Source organism: Mustelus asterias, chromosome 24, assembly GCF_964213995.1.
Source record: "Mustelus asterias chromosome 24, sMusAst1.hap1.1, whole genome shotgun sequence".
In the NCBI taxonomy this organism is placed as follows: domain Eukaryota; kingdom Metazoa; phylum Chordata; class Chondrichthyes; order Carcharhiniformes; family Triakidae; genus Mustelus; species Mustelus asterias.
The window spans coordinates 4552100-4569000 of NC_135824.1; the positions used below are offsets into that span (position 1 = coordinate 4552100).

The window sequence follows — 16901 nt, forward strand, 5'->3', positions numbered from 1 at the left end:
GTAATCCACATTTAAATTTGTCCTACCAAAATGAATCACCTCACATTTATCAGGGTTAAACTCCATTTGCCATTTTTCAGCCCAGCTTTGCATCCTATCTATGTCTCTTTGCAGCCTACAACAGCCCTCCACCTCATCCACTACTCCACCAATCTTGGTGTCATCAGCAAATTTACTGATCCACCCTTCAGCCCCCTCCTCTAAGTCATTAATAAAAATCACAAAGAGCAGAGGACCAAGCACTGATCCCTGCGGCACACCGCTAGCAACCTGCCTCCAATCCGAAAATTTTCCATCGACCACCACCCTCTGTCTTCGGTCAGACAGCCAGTTGCCTATCCAATCGGCCAACTTTCCCTCTATCCCACACCTCCTCACTTTCATCATAAGCCGACCATGGGGGACCTTATCAAACGCCTTACTAAAATCCATGTATATGACATCAACTGCCCTACCTTCATCAACACACTTAGTTACCTCCTCAAAAAATTCTATCAAATTTGTGAGGCATGACTTGCCCTTCACGAATCCGTGCTGACTATCTCGGATTAATCCGCATCTTTCTAAATGGTCGTAAATCCCATCCCTAAGGACCCTTTCCATCAATTTACCAACCACCGAAGTAAGACTAACCGGTCTATAATTACCAGGGTCATTTCTATTCCCTTTCTTAAACAGAGGAACAACATTCGCCATTCTCCAGTCCTCTGGCACCATCCCCGTGGACAGCGAGGACCCAAAGATCAACGCCAAAGGCTCTGCAATCTCATCCCTTGCCTCCCAAAGAATCCTAGGATACATTTCATCAGGCCCTGGGGTTGTTCTCACTGGCAAGATGGAGGATGAGGGGAGACCTAATAGAGGTGTATAAAATTATGAAAGGCATAGATAGGGTGAATGGTGGGAAGCTTTTTCCCAGGTCGGTGGTGACGTTCACGAGGGGTCATAGGTTCAAGGTGGGGGGGTTTAACACGGATATCAGAAGGACATATTTTACACAGAGGGTGGTGGGGGCCTGGAATGCGCTGCCGGGCAAGGTGGTGGAGGCGGGCACACTGGGATGTTTAAGACTTATCTAGATAGCCAAATGAACGGAGTGGGTATGGAGGGATACAAAAGAATGGTCTAGTTTGGACCAGGGAGCGGCGCGGGCTTGGAGGGCCGAAGGGCCTGTTCCTGTGCTGTATTCTTTGTTCTCCTCAGTGACAAAGCTCTAATTTTGTGACACAGCAGAATGAATGGGAAGAACGGCAATACTTTTGATGCAACAACATTAATGAAAAACGTTAAGTATTTCCCTCTATCGAATCACCTGGATTAGAGATCACCGCCCCCAACCATATACAAATTGTCCCCCTAATTTAAGACCTTGCATTCATTGAGGTAAGAAAATATCTCGGCTCATCATTACAGAATGAATGGTGTCCATGGCATTCGAATGGGTTGTCATCAGATGCCTTGGCACACATCAATTTGGTCAGGATTCACTGGATGTGTTTTAGACTGTTAGTTACATTATTGTGCCTTCGCTATCAACCCCACACACTCTTAACTTCAGTGCAAGTGAAGTGTGGATGGGAACATTCAGTAGCATCTTTCAAATGAGAGGTGGATGAAATATTTAGAGGGTACAAGTTCTCAGAGCAATGGGAATAGTTCTGGGAAGATAGGGCTACTTCAGAGAAACTGTGCAGACAAATATGTGCTGAATGATTTTCTGTATAATTGTGGTGCAGTGAGGAGATGCCTCGCCCTGCAAATGTCCTGGTGGGCAATTAAGATTGAATGTTGATAGCTGAGACCCTAATGCAATGCATTTTGAATGAAGGCCATTAGGCACTGTGTCATTAACATTCCATGCTATGATTTTCCAGGGAAGGCTATTGAAGTATTTGGTACAAGAAAAGTGTTGCCGGGGCTGGAAAGAGATGGTGAAAGGTTGGTTGGCTGGGTTTGATCTACATTATTGTAAATGGACAGATTAGTTACACTCAATAAGAATTACAGCATTCACACACACACCGCCCCCCCCCCCCCCAACCCCCCCAAAATCTGCTCAAATAACTAAGGCATGAAATCCCCTTTTAGAATTGGTGCTAATTTAGCTTTCCAATTCCTGATTACTCAATCTTGTATTACATACTTGTAAGCATAAATAAATTAATTCCTATTTGAGCAGATTTCGGGGGCGGGGGGGGGGGGGGGGGGGGTGGGATGCTGTAATTCTTGAGTGTAACTAATCTGTCCATTTACAATAATGTAGATCAAACCCAGCCAACCAACCTTTCACCATCTCTTTCCAGCTCCGGCAACACTTCTCTTGTACCAAATACTTCAGTAGCCCTCCCTGGAAAATCATTTCCCTCCCACACTAGCTCACAGGTTTACATGAGAACTTTCCATTATTTTTGTTTTTAGGTATTTTTAATGTGGAAAGGTGACAACGAGGGTGTGTAAGATTTTGTAGGCAGCAAGTGTGCCGAAGAGTGATTTTTGTTTCTAATAATTAAATCTTTTTCCCTTCTGTGAGACATTGCACTTCTATGGTACCTCGCCCACATGCTCACTATTCATGAGGTTTGACATTCTCTGACATTTGAGGGTGCACATTAGAGCTAGTAATTTAACAGACTGTTGCTTTTGAAAAAGATGGAAGCACTAAAATTGAGTAGATGGCTTCTTCTGAATGAGCTCATCTTACAAGGAAAGAAAGATTTGCATGTCTTTGGCACTTTTAATGATCTTTGGGTGTCTCAAGCGTTTTACAGCTGATGAAGCAGTTTTGGCAGTGTTGCAATGTAGGAGAACAAACAAAGAACAATACAGCACAGGAACAGGCCGTTCGGCCCTCCAAGCCCGTGCCGCTCCCTGGTCCAAACTAGACCATTCTTTTGTATCCCTCCATTCCCACTCCGCGGCATTGTGCACAGCAAGTTCCGACTCTCAGCAATGTGATGATGACCAGGCCTCCTAAAATTAATATTGGGTTGAGAAGTATGAAGAGGCCAATGTTACCAGATATTAACGTGAAGCATGTCCTGTATGTGGTCCCTAATAAAACAGTACTGCACTGTTCCTGTGCCATTCCGGAGTCAGTTAGAAAGGTGTGAGAGCTGTTGATTTGATTTATTATCACGTGTGTTAGTATACAGTGAGAAGTATTGTTTCTTGTGTGCTATACAAAGCATACCGTTCATAGAGAAGGAAAGGAGAGAGTGCAGAATGCAGTGTTACAGTCATAGCTAGGGTGTAGAGAAACATCAACTTGGTAGGTCCAAAAAGTCTGGCAGCAGGGAAGAAGCTGTTCTTGAGTCGGCTGGTACATGACCTCAGACTTTTGTATCTTTTTCCTGATGCAAGAAGGTGGAAGAGAGTATGTCCAGGATGCTGGCTGCTTTTCTGAGGCAGCAGGAAGTGCAGACAAGAGTCCATGGATGGGAGGCTGGTTTGTGTGACGGACTGGGCTTTATTCACGACCCTTTGTAGTTTCTTGCGGTCTTGGGCAGAGCAGGAGCCGTACCAAGCTTTGATGCAGCCAGAAAGAATGCTTTCTATGGTGTAGCTGTAGAAGTTGGTGAGAGTTGTAGCAGACATGCCAAACTTCCTTCGTCTCCTGAGAAAGTAGAGGAGTTGGTGAGATTCAGAACCCTTTTGTGTGAAGAAGTTCTTCCTCATCTCAGTCCTAAATCTGCTCCCCCTTATTTTAAGACCATGCCCCCTAGTTCTAGTTTCACCTGCCAGTGGAAACAACTTCACTAATTCTATCTTACCGATTCCCTTCATAATCTTATGTTTCTATAAGATCTCCCCTTATTCTTCTGAATTTCAATGAGTATAGCCCCAGTCAATTCAGTCTCTCCTCATAAGCCAACCCTCTCAACTCCGGAATCAACCTAGTGAATCTCCTCTGTACCCCTTCCAGTGCCAGGATATCCTTTTTCAAGTAAGGAGACCAAAACTGTACACAGTTATGGATTTCAGGGAGGCAAGTTCAAGGGTATGAGAAGGAAGTTTCACTGTGGCACATACGATGGAGCACTGGGACAGTATATGAGAGCAAAGTGCTCCTGCCTCTTTCAGCCCTTTGGTACTGGAACACTTTGTTATTGGAATTGGAGGGAGATTAGCAGGGAAATTACCAACAGAGAGCGACTGGCCTGGATGGGGTACCCGGACGAGCACTCAGATCCTGCATGGATCAGCTAGCAGGGATATTCACAGACATCTTCAACCTCTCTTTACAACAATCTGAGGTCCCTATCTGCTTCAGGAAGATGACCATCACCCCAGTACCAAAGAAAAGCTAGGCAGCGTGCCTTAGTGACTATTGTCCCGTGGCTCTGACATCCATCGTTATGAAGTGCTTTGAAAGGCTAGTCATGGCACAAATCAATTCCAGCCTCCCAGATTGCCTGGATCCACTACAGTTCACCTACCCCGGTAACAGGTCCACAGCAGACGTCATCTCCTGGCCCTGTGCTCACCCCTGGAGCACCTAGATAACAAAGACACCTCTGTCCAGACTCTTATTTATTGACAACTGAGCTGTTGACCTTTCGTTTATTGAAAGGTCAACAGCTCCGCCTTCAACACCATTATTCCTATGAAACTCATCTCCAAACTCCGTGGCCTGGGCCTCGGCTCCTCCCTCTGCGACTGGATCCTGAACTTCCTAACCCACAGACCACAATCAGTAAGGATAAGCAACAACAACACCTCCACGATCATCCTCAACATCGGTGCCCCACAAGATTGTGTTCTCAGCCCCCTACTATACTCCTTATACATCTATGACTGTGTGACCAAATTCCCCTCCAACTCGATTTTCAAGTTTGCTGATGATACCACCGTAGTGGGTCGGATCTCAAACAATGATGAGACAGAGTACAGGAATGAGATAGTGAATCCAGTGAACTGGCGTGGTGACAATCTCTCCCTCCATGTCAACAAAATGAAGGAGATTGTCATCGCCTTCAGGAAGCGTAGTGGAGAACATGCCTTCATCAACTGGGATGGAGTAGAAAGGGTCAAGAGCTTCAAGTTTTTAAGTGTCCAGATGACCAAGACCTGTCCTGGTGTCCCCATGCCGACTCTATAGTTAAGAAAGTCCACCAATGCCTCTACTTTCTCAAGACTAAATTTGACATGTCAGCTGCAACTCTCCAACTTTTACAGATGCACCATGGAAAGCATTCTTGTTGTATCACAGCTTGGTATGGCTCCTGCTCTGTCCAAGACCGCAAGGAACTACAAAAGGTCGTGAATGTAGCCCAATCCATCATACAAACCATCCATTGACTCTGTCTACACTTCCTGCTGCCTTGGCAAAGCAGCTAGCATAATTAAGGACCCCATGCACCCCGGACATTCTCTCTTCCCCCTTTTTCCGTCGGGGGAAAAAGATACAAAAGTCTGAGGTCACGTACCAACTGACTCAAGAACAGCTTCTTCCCTGCTGCCATCAGACTTTTAAATGGACCTACCTTGCATTAAGTTGATCTTTCTCTAAACCCCAGCTCGGACTGTAACACTACATTCTGCATTCTCTCCTTTCCTTCTCTATGAATGGTATGCTTTGTCTGTTAAGCGTGCAAGAAACAATACTTTTCACAGTACACTAATACATGTGACAAATCAAATTGGAAAACAAAACCTGTTATACCTTCAAATGGGATTTTTTACTTGCCTCTGCTGAATTGAAATAGCAACCCAAATTGTTTTGGGGAGCAAAATCTTTTACTTTCCAATTGAAAGGGAATAATTGCTCATCCATTCAGATGTGTTTATTGATTCTCACGTTAGCTGTGACTTGTGTTTGGATGCTGAACCAGAACCCCAAATTACATTCGGAAGCTAGACTAGACTCCAATAATTTTTGTCTTTTGGTATAAATGTAAGGGTAGGATGCTTCGCTCCAGGAGTAATTCCACTGACAAACTAGCAATCTTTTATTCTTAAAACAAACTTTATTTAATAAGACAGTTTGATTACAACTAACAAATGAAGCAGCTTAACAATTAACAGTTGAACATTATTTAAACATGAAAGGAAATGACTGATTTCTAACTTATCACTCTTTCAGTTTCAAATGAGCAACATTCCTCTTACAGACTTGCAATGCCACTTTAAATATAGTTAGCACCTATAGGTATGCTTGCTATAATGTGTAGTCAGTCTTGAAGCTTTCAGAAGGAGTTTCAGCGCAGTTTGTAAACGGTTTTCAAACCCCTGCCAGAACTGAAAAGCAGTTTCTCTGCTACATACCTAGCTCCTCACATTAACCATGTCCTCACATGACTCTGCCAACCTAAACCCACCTTCCATTCCTTTAATCAAAAACCCCAGGGGACCTTTCCTTTTTTCTAAACAAAAGTCCATTAGCTCTAACTTAGGAAACGTTGCTATAATGAGTCATTATCCTGCTCTCTCAGCATCTGAGCTAAATGTTTTCCAGCGACTACTTGTAGCAAAAAGCTGAATTTTAAACATTTCCCTTCAACAGAAAAAAGCAATATATATAATATATATATATATATACATAGCACACTCTCATCACACTTGATTTGGACTTTTGAACTTTATCTTTTTATGAGCTTAGGGCTCCCCAGGCACTGGCTACAGTACTTCCAATACCATGATTTCAACATAACATTTCAGTCTTCCAGCTTATGTCAACTGTAGCTTCATGGCTGTTATGTCTATATTGGGTGGCCATGCTGCACTGCCGTCTACATATGGAATGTGTTTCCTATGCATAACTTCAAAACCTATGAGGATCTTGTGGAAGTTTCATTAGGTATGGTGTGTTGGACGCAGTCTTTGTCAATCATTTGTCGAATGAATTCCTGTTATGTTGCACAGTATGATATGTTTGACATGAGGATTTCATTGTTTAGTATTCAATATGGAACAATAGAAAGGATTTGTGGTTATATTGCCCAATCAATATGACATTTGCCTGCTTCAGGTAACTTGCAAAGCAAGCCAGTAATAGGTTAGTACTGCTGCCTTACAGCACCGGGGACTCAGGTTCAATTCCGGCCTTGGGTGACTGTCTGTGTGGAGTTTGCACGTTCTCCCCATGTCCGTGTGGGTTTCCTCCAGGTGCTCTGGTTTCCTCCCACACTCCAAAGATGTGCAGGTTAGGTGGATTGGCCATGCTAAATTGACCCTTATTGTCCTAAAATATGTTGGTTGGGGGATTAACAAGGTAAAACACAGAGTTATGGGGATAGGGTTTGAGTAAGGTGCTCAGTCGGAAAATCAATGCAAACTTGATGGGCTGAATGGCCTCTTTCTGCACTGTAGGGATTCTATGGTTTTATGACAGCTCGATGGGTGAATGTATATTTTATAGATGCCTGGCCCACTGGTCATAACTTTTTGAATGTGTTGATTCTTCAGTGGTTTTATGGGTCTCAGCAGTGCTTTGGAAAGTTGGCAGTGTAATTCCCATTTTACAGATATGAATGTGTATATATGCACCCAAGCATTTTGATTTGATTTATTATTGTCACATGTATTAACATTGAAGAGTATTGTTTCTTGCACGCTATACAGATAAAACATACCGTTCATAGAGAAGGAAAGGAGAGAGTGCAGAATGTAGTGTTACAGTCATAGCTAGGGTGTAGAGAAAGATCAACTTCATGCAAGGTAGGTCCATTCAAAAGTCTGATAGCAGCAGGGAAGAAGCTGTTCTTGAGTTGGTTGGTACGTGACCTCAGACTTTTGTATCTTCTTCCCGAAGGAAACAGATGGAAGAGAGAAGCAGGGTCTTTAGGTAGTCGGTCTCTAATTTACTGAACTTTGGTGTGAATTTACCTTTATTTTAGGACTAACTGTCCTGGTTTCTGACCAAGGAGAGTGAGTGTTGTGTGTGGGGGTTGGTTGTGGGGGGGAGGGGGGGAAATCAGCGTTTTTCTGTTTATACTTTGGGTTTCCAACATCAGTGATCTGATTTTATTTTGGTGGTGAGATTTGCAGACAGTGGGTGGTACGTTTCAGTTCGGCAGAGTTTGATTTTGAGGATTAACAGTGACAGTGGTCTCCAGATGTCAGAATTTCTAATTCATTATTGGAAATATTCCGTAGTTGTACATCATTTTATCAAAAAGTAACACCAGGAAACCTATGAGGCAAATGTTGTAGTGTGTGGCCGTGGATTACTTGGCGATGGCAAAAGAAAAAAATGTAGATTAAATTTTGAGGTATCGGGTGTGTAAGTCTCATCTGGTCAATGTAAAATTTAGCTTTTCTTGTCTCCAAGTCTGAAGGTTGGGCGTTCAATTCCCACCCTAGAGACTTGAGCGCACTAAACTTTCCCGGCGCGGTACTGAAGGAGTGCTATCCTGTTGGAGGTATTGTCTTTTGGATGAGATGTTAAACCAAGGCCATGACTTCCCTTTCAGAAGGATATGCAAGACACCATGATCCAGTTTAATTCTGGCCAATATTTATCCTTCAACTGCCATTACTGAAATGGATTATCTAGTCGTTATCACTTTGCTGTCTGTGGTACCTTGCTGTGATTTGTAAATTGAATGCCATGCTTCCTACAATCCAATAGATGACAACTGTAGTCTGACGCTTTTTCCCAGGATGAAAGAGTCAATTACTGGGGGGGGGGGCATACGTTTAAGGTGCGAGGGGCAAGGTTTAAAGGAGATGTACGAGGCAAGTTTTTTTTTTAAAGAGTGTGGTGGGTGCCTGGAACTCTCTGCCGCGGGAGGTAGTGGAAGCAGATATGATAGTGACTTTTAAGGGCGTCTTGACAAATACATGAATAGAATGGGAATAGAGGGATACGGTCCCCGGAAGGGTAGGGTTTTTTTTAGTTCAGATGGGCAGCATGGTCTATGCAGGCTTGGAGGGTCGAAGGGCCTGTTCCTGCGCTGTAATTTTCTTTGTTCTTTGTTCTAACTCTTCAAATGTACTTCAGTTGGTTGAAAAGCACTCTGGGATGGCTTGAGGTAGTGAAAGACACTATATAAATGCAAGCCCTTTTTTCCCTTTTGAGAGGATTCCATTTGAAAAATACTGACTTACAGCTTTTCTTATCTCCTGCTCCAGAAGTGATTAAAAACAAACTATAGGACCATTAAACCCAGGACAATAAGGTCTGATAATAAGATCAGCCATAGATGGGAACATAAATACATAAATGCAACAAAACCAATCATTGAATGAATAGATCGAAACCAGTCATTGATAAAGGAAATTTATCCATTCTATGAACAATGTTATGTTAACTGCCCATATCTGTACCTATCTGATTGTAACAATGTGTTAACTATCGAACACCATGATCTGTCTACTCAACTATAACGATGTGTTAAGCTGCTAATGTCTGGACTACTTATTGTCTGAAAGGTATAAAAATGATCAACTGCTATTGTATGATTGGGAAGGTAGCTGCCAAGTACTGCGGAGTACCAGTGCTTTCTCCCGAAGCTTCGTATCCGAAATAAAACTGTTATTGAACCTCCAGTCTGACTCCGGTGGTAAATTTCCCACAACAGAACGATACCCCTCTTTGCTGAGCAGTTAGTGATGCTCCCCTTGTCAGCATGGGTGTCGCCATTTCCATTTTTGGGGGCGATGGGGACCTGTCTATGAACCTTTTAAAGGGCGCCTTGATCTCTGAATAGCTGGTCAGCAAGTGTGTTTCCTGAGATGTATGAATTTGCATCTATCAGGTGTGTGAAACCAACCTGACAGGCACTACAAGCGCCAGTGGGAAACACTCTGGTTTTCCTGATGGCGTGGGCACTTAGAGTCAATTCGGATGAATCATGCCCATAATTTGTGTTCCGATTGCAAGCACAAAGCAGCTACCTTCCTATTACACTGGAGATTTACAGCAATTGCAAAGGAGAAAATTAGCTTTCAAGTGAACATATAACACTGAAAGTGACAAACGTGGATAAAATAAGCATTATCTCCAAGTTAATAGAATCCTCCTGTGGGCAAGCAAAAGCAATAATATGTCTTAATCTTAGTGGGACTGGCCAGTTCAGATGGGACTCTAGATATGGCTATCAAAGGACATGGCTGCAAGTCTAAGTCTAGAACTTTGGAGAGAATGTCAAAGAAGGATGACCTAAAAAAATCACAGTAAGAAGTTTCACAACACCAGGTTAAAGTCCAACAGGTTTATTTGGTAGCAAATACCATAAGCTTTCGGAGCGCTGCCCCTTCGTCAGATGGAGTGGAAATCTGTTCTCCAACAGTTCTGATCATGTTTGAAACTGGCTGATATTTTTAGTCATGTGGAGATGCCGGCGTTGGACTGGGGTAAGCACAGTAAGAAGTTTCACAACACCAGGTTAAAGTCCAACAGGTTTATTTGGTAGCAAATACCATAAGCTTTCGGAGCGCTGCCCCTTCGTCAGATGGAGTGGAAATCTGTTCTCCAACAGTTCTCCAACTGTTGGAGAACAGATTTCCACTCCATCTGACGAAGGGGCAGCGCTCCGAAAGCTTATGGTATTTGCTACCAAATAAACCTGTTGGACTTTAACCTGGTGTTGTGAAACTTCTTACTGTGCTTACCCCAGTCCAACGCCGGCATCTCCACATGACTAAAAATATCAGCCAGTTTCAAACATGATCAGAACATATGGGTATGGTCTGCAGGGGAAAGTGAACACTTGACATCCTGTCTTTTCTTTATTTGGAAAGATTAGGTATACCAAAAGAGGATACACTTAAATATCTTTCATAGATGACAGTCTTTTGTCTCATTCTTTAAAGAGTTATTTACTGTCAAAGAATATTTCCTCGGGTGGATGGAGCTATTACAAGGGGGCATAACTATAGGGTTCGTGGTGGGAGATATAGGAAGGATATCAGAAGTAGGTTCTTTACGCAGAGAGTGCTTAGGGTGTGGAATGGACTGCCTGCAGTGATAGTGGAGTCAGACACTTTAGGAACATTTAAGCGGTTATTGGATAGGCACATGGAGCACACCAGGATGATAGGGAGTGGGATAGCTTGATCTTGGTTTCAGATAAAGCTCGGCACAACATCGTGGGCCGAAGGGCCTGTTCTGTGCTGTACTGTTCTATGTTCTATTAATTAATCAAATGCGGGCCATGTTAGTGAAATGTATCAGGGGCTGAATCTGCTGTTTTGTTGCGTTATGTAACCACCAGTCACCCGACACCAGTGCAGACCCTATAAACACATGCATGATGTAACTGTAATCTTCATGCCAAGCTCTGCAGGCGACACATTGACATGGGTTGTGTGGAGACAACTGTCTGCGGTGACGTGTAAATTGCTATTTTGAAAAGCAGATAGTGATCTAACTATTGCAGGGCTTATTTTGCGAATGTTGGATGAGTAATGTGTAAATATATGTGCACAGGGATATTTGAGTTTCAACTTGGAAATTCCAAAGCTTGAGTATAACTGTACCCACAGGCCAACTTTGAGATGTGATCCCCAAAATTTGAAGGAAATAACAAAGTGTACAATCGAATTAACTGCAGCCAGTAGAACTTTTGGGGAAGTATTCCTCCTTTATATCAAGCATAACACCTGGACATCTCAAACTGTTCTGCAAGGCTAATCTTGGACAGTAACTTTTGGACACTGAGGGAATCCAGGGACATGAAAAAATGGAGTTGCAGTCCAAGATCAGCACTGATCTTATTGAATGCGCCAACTTGAGGGGCTGAATGGTCTACTTCTCCCCTTTATGATCTGCCTATCAGCTCCAACAAGAATAGCTGGATCCTTTCTTAGTTAATTTATGGATTGTGAGTGTGCTGGTGAGACCAGCATTTATTGCCGATCCGTAATTGTCCCCGAGAAGGTGGTGTTGAGCCGCTTCCTGGAGCTGATGCAGTCTGCGTCATGGAGGCACTTCCAAATTGGTTTGCATTTAATGTTAATCTTTGATTTGTCAGTCCCCAAAGATCTTTGTGTAGAAGATGGGGAAGAAAGGGACCAAATGGTCAAAAATCAAAGTTGATTTTTGGCATTTGATGACTGATGTTTTGCTCTCGCACCGCACAGTGCTCTACTTTGCTCTCCTGGTTGAGGTTCTCTGGTTAGGCCACGATTCCGGTGTTGTGTCTGGTTCTGGTTACCACACTTTAGGAAGCATGTGAGCGTCCTTGAGAAGGTACAGGAGAGATTTGCCATAATGGTTCCAGGGCTCGAGAATTTTAGCTACAAGCTAGGCTGGGGTTGTTTTCCTTGGATAAAAGAGGTTGAGGTAAGATTTGATAGAGGTTTTACAAATTTATTCTTGGGATGTGGGCATTACTGACTAGGCCAGCATTTATTGGCTGTACGTACTTTCCTTTGAGGAGGTGGTGTTGAGCTGCCTCCTTAAAACTTGCAGTCCCTGAGATGTAGGTATGGGCCGAATAGCCTCTTCTGCATTGTAGGAATTCAGAGAATTAAGGTTAATGCTGCAAAATGTGCAAATTTTATTTGTTGAGCATTTCTTTTTCAGCTTGTCGTTCTTCTGATTAAACAGGTGATATCCAAATTTTTTTAGGTTTTCCAAGCTATAATACTGGTGTCCCGATGCTTTGCTTGTCTAATTTGGTAGATGCTGCTCGATGGGCAGTTTTGTCTCTTGTTTTTTTCACCCTTTAGGAATCTTTAACTGCTGCCAATATCGGAGCCAGCATACTCCTAATATGTACGGTGCATCTGCCAGTTACTGTATTTAGAGGCAGCAGTCCAGCCAAGTCACAAGGGAGAGTTGAGCAATGTCAGTCGCTTGGTGTAAACTGGGAGTTCCACTGTGAATTGCCAAGTCTTGTCAGTTCTAACAAAGTCTTGCCGTGTTTTTTTCGCTCTTTGCATGCGGTTGTCTTCGGATTTTGCAGCTGCGGTTCAGTATAAAGCAAAGGCTTGTTGCAATTTAAATTTACTGTTGATTTGTGCCAACTTCAGAACACCACTTTGCACAGGTGTCTTCAGTCTGATAAATGCCCCACAACGTTGCAGAGTGGAGGAATGGGAAGAAAGCAGTACTCAATGTACAGCATGCAAACGTCCCATGGGTAATATGGGTAGAGAGGGATATGGAAATTTCTACTCCATCTGACGAAGGAGCAGCGCTCCGAAAGCCAATGGCATTTGCTACCAAATAAACCTGTTGGACTTTAACCTGGTGTTGTTAAAACTCTTACTATGTTTACCCCAGTCCAACGCCGGCATCTCCACATCATGTCTGTGCCAGCCATCAAATATCTAACTATTCCAATTGCATTTTTCAGCACTTGGTCTGTAGCCTTGTATGCTATGGCATTTCAAGTGCTCTAAATGTTTCTTAAACGTTTCCCCCTTTTTCAGGCAGAGATTTCCAGATTTCTGTCACCTCAAATCACCTCTAAGCATCCTGCCTCTTACCTTAGATCTATGCCCCTGGTTATTCGCCCCTCTACTAAGGAGAAACGTTTCATAGAATCATGCAGTGCAGAAGGAGGCCATTCAGCCCATCGAGTATGCACCGACCACAATCCCACCCAGGCTTTATCCGCATAACCCCTTGCATTTATCCAGCCAGTCTGAGACTAAGGGGCAATTTAGCATGGCCAATCCACCTAACTTGCATATTTGGACTGAGAGGAAACCGGAGGAAACCCACACAGACATGGGGAAAACATGCGAACTCCGCACAATCACCCAAGCCAGGAATTGAACCTGGGTCCCTGGCGCTGTGAGGCATCAGTGCTTGCCACTCTCTGCTGCCCGTTTCTTCCTAGCTACCTTATCTGTATCCTTCAATTTTTTTTTTAATGGCTTGAATGAAAGTGACTGCTCCCTTGTCTCCCCATCCTGCCTTTCAAATCCTCCATGGCTTCGTCCTCATCTCTGTAACCTCCTCCAGCCCCATAACACTCCTCGATCTTTGTACTCCTCCAATTCTAGCCTCTTCTACATCTGCAGTTGTAGTTTAGTTGATATGGGAGCACTGCAGAAAGTAGGTTATAATCTGCCCTGTGAAGGTTGGCGGGATGATTTCTAGCTATGTAGATTAGTGTAAACGGGAGGTTTCATGTTTTATGATCCCCGGGGTGAACAACATGTTGGGCAACTTTTTGATTTTAAGCAAGTAGTTACTGGTTGGTGTCTTTCCTACTGCACATTTTGATTTTTAGGTTTATCATTTTTACATAAAACCACAGCACAGTGATGAATATTATTTGTGGCGACTGTGATATTTTCATTAATGTAAAACACCTGAACCAGTTCTAGGCAATCTGTTTTTGTATCAGTTTTGACTTTAACATCCACAGCTTCACTTCTGAGGGAGTTAAGTTATGTCATTGGCTCTGCACTCTTCATGCGACACAAGTTGTTCAGACTAGAATGATGCTTAGCTGTTTTTTACTTCTTCTGTGTGGTTGAATTATCTCATTAGATTCAGACATTGTGAAATTGCAGTAAATTTTCCAGCGATTGGCAATGGCATGTTGCAGCAACTGCTCCTGATATTGTCCAGTTCCTGGCTTTTGCCCTGTGGAGATGTAAAGCAGATGCTTGACTCCTCATCCCCTTCCCATGCCATACAATGATAATGGAGTTGTATATTTAATCAACTCACATTGACATTGTCTCCTACCCCTGTTGAAAAGTGCAGGATACAAACTAGATGGACTTTAGTCTTTTTTTTCACTTTGCAACTTTCTCTCTTCCAAAAAATAGAAGAGCAGAACACTTGCACTGGCCCGTTATCCTTACAAGCCAGCTGGTTAAAGACTTGACAAAGTTCTGCCAATAGCTTATACTCGCACTTCTTTTGTTTTCTTACATTATAACAGTGAATGCACTTCAGAAGTGCGGCATTGGCTGTACACTGCATTGGGGTATCCTAAGCTTGTGGCAGGTGCTATCTAAATGCAATTATTTGTTGGTTAGGCTTGGCCCACCTAGAATGCTATATCCAAATCTGGTCATTTAAAACGGTCAAGTGTTGGAAGCAGTGAGTGGAGAGACACAAGTCTGATCCCTACTGTTAAGACTGAGAATTGTCTGGCAAAATGTGAGGAACCTTTTATAATGCGTAAGAAGTGATCTAAAAGATGGTAAGTGGTATTTTTTTTTTTAAAAAGTAAATCTGGGAAATTATTTAAAATTCTGAGACTGGGACAAGGCAACATAGGGTCAAAATTGTAAAAATGAATTTTAAGATGGAATTTAGGAATTTCTTCAAATAAAAAATGATCAACACATGGACTGCTTGGAATAATGGTGACAAAATTCAGGAATCATTTAAACTAGAAATGATTTGATTTATTATTGTCACATGTATTAATATACAGTGAAAAGTATTGTTTCTTGCACGCTATACAGACAAAGCATACCATTCATAGAGAAGGAAAGGAGAGAGTGCAGAATGTAGTGTTACAGTCATAGCTAGGGTGTAGAGAAAGAACAAAATATAAGGTAGGTCCACTCAAAGGTCTGTTGGCAGCAGGGAAGAAGCTGTTCTTGAGTCGGTTGGTATGTGACCTCAAACTTTTGTGTCTTTTTCCCGAAGGAAGAAGGTGGAAGAGAGAATGTCCGGGGTGCGTGGGGTCCTTAATTATGCTGGCTGCTTTGCCGAGGCAGTGGGAAGTGTAGACAGTGTCAGTGGATGGGAGGTTGGTTTGTGTGATGGATTGGGCTACATTCACGACCTTTTGTAGTTCCTTGCAGTCTTGGGCAGAGCAGGAGCCGTACCAAGCTGTGATACAACCAGAAAGAATGCTTTCTTTGGTGCATCTGTAACAGTTGGTGAGAGTCGTAGCTGACATGCCAAATTTCCTTAGTCTTCTGAGAAATGAATATTGCAATGAGGGATTTGGAGATTGATAGAGGTCTTTAGAATTACGAAGGAGTTTGCTAGGGTAGCTGTAGAGATGTTTCTGCTCATAGGGAATCCCAAACTGGAGATCATGAATGTAAGATAGTTGCTAATGAATTCAATTGGAAATTCAGGGGAAAGTTCTTTACCCAGAGATTGTTAGAATATGAAGCCTGCTACCATGAGGAGTAGGTGATACAGATGGCATTTAAGCATTTAAAGAGGAGTTAAATAAGCACAGGAGGCAGAAAGGAATAAATATTCATGTTAAGGTGAAACGATGTAGGATGACAGGAGGTTGTGTGGAGTGTGAAAATTGCCCAAGATGAGTTGGGGCAATTGGCCAAATTCTGAGCTGTAATGACATTTTGGATGAATGAACGAGATGTTTGCCCCATGGTTGTCACTGCTGTCTTGTGGTCTTGTACAATTTGCAGTGGCGGGGGGTGGTGGAGAAACCGAGTTAACGTTTCGAATCCAAATGACCCTTCTCCCCTTGTACCCTTCTTCAAAAAAAAATGCTCATGCTAAAAAGGCAGAAGTTAGATTGATTTAATTTCTTCCTCAACAAAAGCAAAATTATTAACATGGAAATTCAAAGTAAAAAATTGAGGGCAAGCACTAAAATGATTAAAGCTCTGAGCAGTGAAGGTGGTATTTGAAGTATGTGCTTCATTTCTGATAAAATCCTGCTAATGAGAGGTGTTACGGTGTGAAATTCAATCCCGTTATCTGTCCATTTATGCTGAGCGGTTTGATTCGAGTAAAAGGGATTGTAATGAACTGTGAAGCAAAGGGGAGTGAAACATTAAATAACAACTTGGAATGTTTGTTCCTTTAGTAGGATGAATACCCGAGAATCATTTTACAGATATTTGAAGGAGTTGAAAAGTGGTGGTAAGGAGTCTAGGTTTGTTGAGAGGCCATCATAATAATGATCAGAACTGTGGAAAGACTGGAAATGTTCTGTTCCATCAAATGCTGCCTTCTGATTAATTTTGCTATTGCCTTTCTTCATCTCTCCTCTCTCTCACCCCTTTCCTTCATTCCCCTCTTTCCACCCCCCCCCACAAAAGCTTTCTCT

General features: G+C 42.8%; 1 protein-coding gene across 4 annotated transcripts in view; it reads left to right on the forward strand.

The window, feature by feature from the left end:
- The window catches only part of LOC144511170 (uveal autoantigen with coiled-coil domains and ankyrin repeats protein-like), a 207827-nt gene that overhangs the window by 60275 nt on the left and 130651 nt on the right, over positions 1-16901 (forward strand). The gene's annotated exons all lie outside the window — the stretch shown is intronic.